The 9362-nt window shown below is 42.5% G+C and overlaps 1 non-coding gene across 1 annotated transcript; it reads left to right on the forward strand.

Moving 5' to 3' along the window:
• The first annotated feature begins 8952 nt into the window (after positions 1 to 8952).
• On the forward strand, positions 8953 to 9026 carry TRNAI-GAU. The gene has a single exon. It is a non-coding gene; the product is annotated as a tRNA-Ile (tRNA).
• Positions 9027 to 9362: the final 336 nt, after the last annotated feature.

Consider the following 9362-nt stretch of genomic DNA (forward strand, 5'->3'; position numbering starts at 1 on the left):
GCATCTAGATCCACCCATCTGCTGCTGTTTGGAGCACTGCCCCCTCTGCCTCCAATGCTCACCATCACCATCTGGTAAGCCTTCCAGTGCCTGCTGATAGAAGGGGAGATCCACTATGGGGCTCTTTGCTCAGAACCCCTTCAAACTTGCACTGCAAGTAGGTATAACTGAAATCACTGCAATTTCACGTGGACGCTTATCTCCACTATGTCTATTCCCACCCATCACTTTATGCCCGGTGTGATGTGACCCTCCAGATGTTGATGGACTCCAGATCCCATCAGTCTCAACCAGTGTGGCTCATAGTCAAGGATGATGGGTGTTGGATGTCTACAGCTCTCCTGTTTTATACCATAGAACATGAGAATCTGACTTGACCTCATGTCAAGTGATAGAACCCGAGACTGACCCACATAACTGACGTTTGGTCTACTAAATTGCTGGGATTTGCTTAGTCTGACGAGTGAATTCTAGGCAATGGGCTATGTTGACTGAGTGCCATGTCAGATGGAAGCTCACTTCCTTCTACCTCTTCTTTTTGCTTTCCTGAAAGGGGCTGCAGGCTGTTGGTCTTGGAATCCTGCAAGGCATGTGGAGCCTCAGTTATACTCCAGTCTAATCTTTTGTGGTGCTAACCCCCCCATTCCTGCCACCAGCAAACAATCCATCCTTTCGGAAACTTTGGCATTTCTGCCTTGGTGTGCACTGCCAGGATTTCATCAGTGGCCAAGATCATCTCTACCAGGACCATTTCCTTGCAAGCTGTCACTCCTGGGACAGCTGTGGCCATAGTGCCTATTACAAAGATTTAGCTGCCATCTGTGGCCTTTGTGCATGCCCAGAGCTTCTTTCCCCAAATGCCTTGGAAGATGGGGAAGCATATTGGTCTCAAGTGCGTTCCCTGCTGCCTGGCAAGTTTCTCATTCTCTAACTTCCCATTTTTAAAACAATCATGGAAAACAATTGTCAAAATCATTTCTTTGAATACTTCAGGTGAGTACTTTCATTTGCTGAAGCACCTTACAATGTTGACCTTGTTTGCACTTTCAACAACTCTTATCATGTCCGCTCTATATGTACCACAGCAAAATAAGGGTGATGTGTGGCGAGTTCATAGCTATGCTGAGAAGTGCACCCAGGTTGCAGGACCAGGTTTAGAAGTCACTAGTCTCAGCCTGCATAATTTAAAAATAAGTGACCTCTAGGGCCTGAACGTTATTTTGTCCAAACCATAGGTCCAATGCTTTCAATTAGTAACAGATATACATCTAAGAAGGACAATAAATACACAATATTTTTTGTGTAAGGATCTGTTATTCAGATGTATGGAAAGGATGTAGAGGCAAATCTTGCCTTGTGTTAGACTGGACATACAGTCAACTACTGCAAGGGCATCACAGTACATGGACTGTACCTCAGTGGTAGATGCAGAAGGTTGCAGGTTTAATAATAATAATAATAATAATAATAATAATAATAATAATAATATATTTATAAACCCACCCATCTGTCTGGGTTTCCCCAGCCACTCTGGGCAGCTTCCAACAGAACACCAATAACAATAATAAAAAGCAACAACATCAAACATTTAAAACTTCCCTAAACAGGGCTGCCTTCAGATGTCTTCTAAAAGTCAGATAGTTGTTTATTTCCTTAACATCTGATGGGACAGTGTTCCACAGGGTGGGCGCCACTACCAAGAAGGCCCTCTGCCTGGTTCCCTGCAGCTTCACTTCTTGCAGAGAGGGAACTGCCAGAAGGCCCTTGGAGCTGGACCTCAGTGTCTGGGTTGGACAATGGGGGTGGAGACGCTCCTTCAGGTATACTGAGCCGAGGCCGTTTTGGGCTTTAAAGGTCAGCACCAACACTTTGAATTGTGCTCAGAAATATACTGGGAGCCAATGTAGGTAGGTCTCTGGCAATCTCTGGCAACTCCCAGTAGGGCTGGGGAAATGTTCTGCCTCAGAGCTGTTGCTACTAAGTGCAGACAGTACAGAGCTTGATAGGCTAATGTTCTGATTCAGCATTAGGCAGCTTCATATTTTCCTGTGTACCCTTATCCCTTCCCACCAAAAGCCAGCACAAATAATGTCAGTCACTTGTGGGAACTGTGGGCATTATTCTTACTCCAGGTGTAATTTCAGTGGGGGTTGTATTCAACTAACTTCTCCCAAGAGCTGAAATCAATAGCCATAACTAAGGTTCATTAATATCAGTGGGACTTCTCTGAGTAAAAGGTAGTTGAATGCAACCCAGTGAAGCTTGAGCAGAACAACTTTTCAGAGGATTGTGTTTTTAAGCCTAACAATACTGTTTGGTTATTGTTTAGGTTACAGGTGGGTAGCTGTGTTGGTCTCCCATAGTCGAAACAAAATAGGAAATTCTTTCCAGTAGCACCTTAGAGACCAACTGAGTTTGTTCTTGGTATGAGCTTTCGTATCTGAAGAAGTGTGCATGCACACGAAAGCTCATACCAAGAACAAACTCAGTTGGTCTCTAAGGTGCTACTGGAAAGAATTTCCTATTTTGTTTCGTTTTGGTTATTGTTTAGTCGTTTAGTTGTGACTTACTCCTCGTGACCCCATGGACCAGGCACTCTTGTCTTCCACTCCCTCCCGCAGTTTGGTCAGACTCATGTTGGTAGCTTCGAGAACACTGTCCAACCATCTCATCCTCTGTCGTCCCCTTCTCCTTGTGCCCTCCATCTTTCCCAACATAAGGGTCTTTTCCAGAGAGTCTTCTCTTCTCATGAGGTGGCCAAAGTATTGGAGCCTCAGCTTCAGGATCTGTCCTTCCAGTGAGCACTCAGAGCTGATTTCCTTAAGAATGGATAGGTTTGATCTTCTTGCAGTCCATGGAACTCTCAAGAATCTCCTCCAGCACCATAATTACCTGCCTAGTAAAGAAGACCATTTAGTCATGGTATTCACAATTGGCAGGGTAGATTTTATTGTTTTGGATGGTGCTTTGAGGCTGCTGTGTGGTCTCAGCAGAAACAACATCCTTGGAATGGAGCGGACACCTCTCTCTCTCTCTCTCTCTCTCTCTCTCTCTCTCTCTCTCTCTCTCTCTCAGCTGACATCTTTGAGATATCATTAGCATGAGTAAACCAGTGCTGGGCTCTGCTCTGCAACTGTTGAAGCCTACCGGTTCCTGACTACTAAGCCTCAATGATGTGTGAAAAGAGCAACCGATTAGCAGGTCCTCAGTGGTGTTAGTGTCTGGTATACTGCTCTGGGGGCACCAGCCTGGCTCATTTTGAATGCAAATGGCTCCCTTCACCTCAGCTTTGTGAAAGCAGGCGGGTGGGCAGATTTCAGGAAGTGTGGCCTTTTTGCATCCCTGTTAGTCAAGTTTATTCTGTGGAGGGATATTTATTTATCGGTCACTTTTTTGCACTCAAATGCTTCTAAGTGACTTCCACAGGAAAAACAAAGGAACAAAGACAATACAGCAAGAAACAACATCCACACTAAAATACTCACCAGACAATATTTAAAAGAAGCAAGTCCTACCCACCCCACTTGAATGACACAAGTCCATCTCCACTGGAAGAAGGGAAGAGAGTTTGGACACAATACATACTGATATACAAAGCTTGGAAATACTGTCTGGTTGTTTCAGGTGCAAATTAAATATTATTCATCATTTCAATGTCAACATGCATAATGTCTAAAATGCATTATAACCTGTCTCTTCAAAATAATCTGTGAGGGAAGAAATTATTGCTCAGCTTTTATAAAATGAGAGATTGAGGCTGAAAGACTGTTCGTCTCCTCAGACTAATCATATGTCCATGACTGAACAAAATGTTAAAAGCCAAGCTTCCATTTTTGACTTTATTCAGGGATATCGTGTGGAGTCACTAATTAGCAGGGGTGAAGTGTTTATCTACTGAGGAGAGATAAATCCAGCCCCAGTAAAGAGGTGCTAAATAATGGTGCCAATAGCTGTTCTGATCAGAGAATGACTAATGCCATTGTCTGAACTTAAATGGATGACCCTCTGCAGGAACCAGGATGGGGGGGGGATGCCCCAAAGGCTAAAATGTCCCAGTCGCCATCCCATATTGTTTGAAAACTATCCAAGAAAGTAATAGTTTTTTAAAAAAATATTGGGCGACAAAAAACTGTTTTAAAAATTATTGACAATTATTCCTGTGAATATAGTACAGTACTGTATCTTAGGATATAAAGTGAAGATTTGTTATAAAGATATTATTTAACTAGTTAAAATACTGGGGGAAAGCATAATGTCACTGAGTACTAATAAAAATAAGAAAGATTGAGATGAGAGTCTCATACTTCCAGGCTGCTGAGAAACTTTGGGTGATTTATATCACACCTTACCCATACCCTTATTATTTGCCACTGCACCTTGGTGTAAAAGATTATTTGTGGACGCTTCCACTTTATTTACACGATGAATTTCTTACTCCTCTTTTCTCAGCTGTAGTGAAATCTGGGCATTCCAAGGACCACCGGGATTCATGGTTCTCCACACGAGTAAAATCAATGATTCTGCATTTTCCTCGAGTCACTTGTGTTTCTGTGTAATGTGTGAACCTTCATTGAACAACTTACCTATCTACAAGACACCAGTTACTGGTGAATATCAAGCTATCGGTTGGGAACAACTAGGCCAAGGAAATCATTGTTGAAGAATTGTGTCTTAAATTCCCTGTGACTTAGGAGAATGTTTGACATGATGGAGATCCATGATGAGGATCTATCATGTCTTTTTAAGAAAAATAAATAGCAGGGAAGGTGAGGCGTGCAGTTCAAATTATGACAGTGAGTGGTACAGGGTGAGGGGTAAACCTGCTTTCCTAATTAAAATTTGCTATTTGCTCCATGTGTGTGGGGACGACGACGACGACTTCAAATTATCCATATGAAGTTCTTCGTCCTTCCTACCCCAGTTAATAGCAACAGTGGAAGTGATTTTAAGTGGGGAACAACCTCCTGCCTCAGTGTAGTTAGTATCCAGAGCGTTATTATAGAAGTAGGGGAACCCGAGTCCACATCCCCAGTCAGTTGCAAAGCACAAGTACAGCCATGACCTGTCTCTGTCTTCCTCACAAGGTTGTTGTGTGAATAAGAGGTGGGTACGGAGAATAAAAAAAATCATAGAATGAACATCTTACAAAGGAAAAGAAAATATCCCTTTTATAACAACATTTATGTGGGCCAAGCAATTGGTTGTAAAAATAAGAAGCAATCTCTATCCTTACTATGGAGTGTGAAATTGCAGAAACAAAGCCTTTCAAAGTTACAAGTTTGTGCACTTTGTTTAAAAAGAGAGAGAGAGAGAGAGAGGCTCTGTTGGAGAAATGTTTTATGCAAATAGTTTTTAATATTTAAATATATTTTACAGTGACAGTTTTATTACATAACCAACCAGGGGTTGGGAAAGGGGGGTGTTGTTTGATTATGTTGAGATGATACTCTATTATCTTATGATACAGGCTGTATCTTTTTTATAACAGAAAATGGAAACAACGGCGTCCTTGACCTTCAGAAGAAATTGACTTGCCTAGCTTAACTATTCAAACAAACAACTGTATACTGTCTGCAATGCCGATGATGATCTTGATTTACTGTAAATGGGGTGACTTTAATGAACTAAATTACGTTATTGAAATGCATTTAGTGAATGATTCCACCATTCTCTCCTAAGCATTCTTTCTATGCTAAAGTGTGCCGTAAATGATATGATTTGGAACATATGTGCTGTATTCATAATTTAACTGTTCTATGGTATGCCTACTTAGAATGCTGTGAAGAACGAGTCTTTATTTACCTGCTGAAATGAAAGTGATTTTTCAGGAAATTTCTGTGACTCCCTGACCTTGACAGAATTATGGTTTTCACATGGATGAACCGTTGGAATGATTTACAAAAAAACAAAACTTAAATGGCATAAACAGAGAGTATCCCTTAGCATCAGTCACATACAGTACTCTGTACCTTGACTCCCTCCTCACTGTCCCCATTGAGCTAACATTTTGTAACACTGCTGCAGAAATAATTTGCTTTTACCGATGATCATCTTTGTCTGTCGTCCATGGTTGGGGGGGGGACTGTGCCCCTCCAAATATTGTTGGACTGCAGCTCCCAATATCCCTGATCATTTACCATTCTGGGAGAGCATGAGGTTGTTGTGAGAACATCTGGATGCCAACAACATCTGGAGGGACACATGTTCCCCGCTCCTGCTCTAAGAACTGGGATGCTGAGTCATATACAGAGGAAGTAAATACGCATATTTACTCAGAGGGCAGTACCATAAGGTTACCAGATTTTTTTCAAAGAATCCGGGGACACTTTTTTTTTTGAAAAGAGAAAGAAAAGTTTTTTTTTAAAAAAAAGTTATTTTTTTAAAAAAATAAGAAGCAATATCTTCTCTTTTGTGGTCTCCTCTGTTGCGCGGCCTTCCTCTGGGCCCCAACCTGCTCTCTTGGAGTGCTAGCCTCTGTGGAGTAGGCTCAGGTTGGGCCTGGGCTTGGCCATGTGTCCTTGCCCTCCCGGCGCTCTCTTAACAGTGTGGTGTAGTGGTTAAGAGCAGTGGACTCGTAATCTGGTGAACTGGGTTCGCGTCCCCGCTCTTCCACATGCAGCTGCTGGGTGACCTTGTGCTAGTCATACTTCTCTGAAGTCTCTCAGCCCCACTCACCTCACAGAGTGTTTGTTGTGAGGGAGGAAGGGAAAGGAGAATGTTAGCCGCTTTGAGACTTCTTCAGGTAGTGATAAAGCGGGATATCAAATCCAAACTCCTCCTCCTCCTCCTGCTCCTCTTCTTCTTCTTCTTCTTCTTCTTCTTCTTCTTCTTCTTCTTCTTCTTCTTCTTCTTCTTCTTCTTCTTCCTCTCATCCTCAGCAGTGCGGCAAGGTCGGGGCTCCCCTCTTATTTCTCCTTCCTCTTCCTCTTTCTTCCTTCTCCTTCTCATCTCCTCCTTCTCCCTGCATTGGCTCCAGGGTTTTCCTGGCCCCGGAGCACCGCTGGGCAGTTGGCTGGGTGGCCGGGTGCTCTCGCTCCTGGCTCGATTTGGGTCACGGGGGGCAGTGGTTCCCCCAGTTGATGCGGCGGGCGTCCCTGGTGCCCCCTTGGCAGTGTTGGCGGCAGCAGCAGTCTCAGCAGTCCGGAGCCAGCCTGGTAGCACAGTGGAGTCTGGCTGGCTTCAGGAGCTGCTGGCTGCTGTGACGCCCGCCATTTTGCTTCGCCGGAAGTCCCCATATGATGTGTTTTGTGCTGTTGAAACAAGCACACAACATTCATTCCCTACTAATAAATCTACAACACTTAAAATATAAATCCGGGGACATTAAATGAAATCCGGGGACATTCCAGGGACGGATTTTGTTCCGGGGACAGATTTGTAAATCCGGGGACTGTCCCCGGGAAATGGGGACGTCTGGTAACCATACAGTACCAGCCAATGAGCTTAATAAGTTGAATGTTCTTAAGATATTAAACTTAATATTTTGGAATTCAGCCTTTATGACTCCCAAATCCTTTCTTTACCATTGTGGATTCATTTGAACAACATGGAGAGGCATGGGCAATTTCTTATTTTTTTTTGTACTGGAAATCAATCCCATTTTCTATTGGGCAATTAACTGAACCAATGTAGGTGATATAACTTTAAAGATTACTGTCTTAAAAGTTATTGCAGCTATCTTGGTTCAATTAACTGCCCAATAAGGAGGTAAGAGAGAAAACCTTTCCATAGATGGACTGGATGTGGTCCAAATTGGAAGTCATATGGCTCTGGCAACTTTCAGAGATACTTCCCTATTCTTTTCTGCAGTGGTTCTTGTGGAATTCCCTCCCCAGGGAGGCTCGCCAGGGTGTTTGTGGAAGGGGGTGTTATGGGTTTGCTATGTTCTTTTTCTTGTTTTTATTATGTACTTGGTGTTTTTATTTTCTGTTTCTGTGCTGTGAACTGCCCTGAGATCTTTGGATTAAAGGCGGTATACAAATTTAATAAATAATAGTAATAAATAAATAAAATTATGTTCCTGTGGACTAACATGCTCCTTGCAATCTGACATTATAGATGTCTAAGGAAGATAGCTGTAATGGCCAATTAGCCATTGGTAAACCTACATGGAGCCTCCAGGTATAGAACAAGTATACCTTTGAATACTAGAAGTTGGATTACTTCTTTGTGCCTTACTTATTATTCCTTCTGGAGGCATTTGACTTCCTGATGCTGGAAACAGAATATTAGCTAAATGGAAATTAGTCTGATCCCAGAAGAAATTTATTATGTTCCTAAGTGTCAGCATTACACAAAGGAAAGCCCTGTTGCCCGTCAACTGACAATAGCCGAAGTCTATGTTTCCACAGCAGTTGCTACCATTCAATATGTTGACTAAGATTTTGTAAAAGCAAGAATCTCTTCTTTTTTAAAGAAATGGCTTTGGATAGTTGCTGTGCAGCTTATCACCAGCCAGATCCTGCCCCAGAAATGTCATACCCTGCTTGGAGCAGACAGAATAAGCATAATTAGAGATACGCTGGCAGGATATTTTAACACTGATGGTGACAATGTTTAAATTTTTAATCAGGCATGTAACATAAAAAGCACATCACGTGAAACGGGCAAAGAAAATGGGAAAATACTGATGGGCTGTTTGACACTTTATTTCGCTGATGGAAACGAACGTCGATAAACATTATTTATCATAAATGACAGAAGAGGAGGTGAGTTACTAATAAAACCTACATAGTGAAAATGGTGATTCTCAGAAACAGTGCTTCTATTAAGGCAGTTTTGTGCAAATCAGCAAAGGGGGAAGCTTTTTCATGCTACTATAATATGTATGTAGAAGATGTATACAAGTGAGAGAGAAACATGTGCACATACTCTCCTTACACATATTGAAATCAATGGATTTACTGGTAAGTTAGGCATGTCTGAGAATGACTTTGTTGGATTCAACCCTCAGTTCGGATAGCTCAGTTGGTTAGAGCGTGGTGCTGATAACGCCAAGATTGCAGGTTCAATCCCTGTGTCGGACAGCTGCATATGCCTGCATTGCAGGGGGTTGGACTAGATGATTCTCAGGGTCCCTTCCAACTCTAGGATTCTACTCTTTTAGAAGTCTACTCAGAAGTAAGCTACACTGAGTTCAATGAGACTCACTCCCAGGTAAGCGAGTAAAGCAGGGGTCAGCAAACTTTTTCAGTGGGGGGCCGGTCCACTGTCCCTCAGACCTTGTAGGGGGCCAGACTATATTTTTGGAAAAAAAAATGAAAAAATTCCTATGCCCCACAAATAACCCAGAGATGCATTTTAAATAAAAGCACACATTCTACTCATGTAAAAACACGCTGATTCCTGGAACATCTGCAGGC

Source organism: Lacerta agilis, chromosome 6 (assembly GCF_009819535.1).
Source record: "Lacerta agilis isolate rLacAgi1 chromosome 6, rLacAgi1.pri, whole genome shotgun sequence".
NCBI classification, from domain to species: domain Eukaryota; kingdom Metazoa; phylum Chordata; class Lepidosauria; order Squamata; family Lacertidae; genus Lacerta; species Lacerta agilis.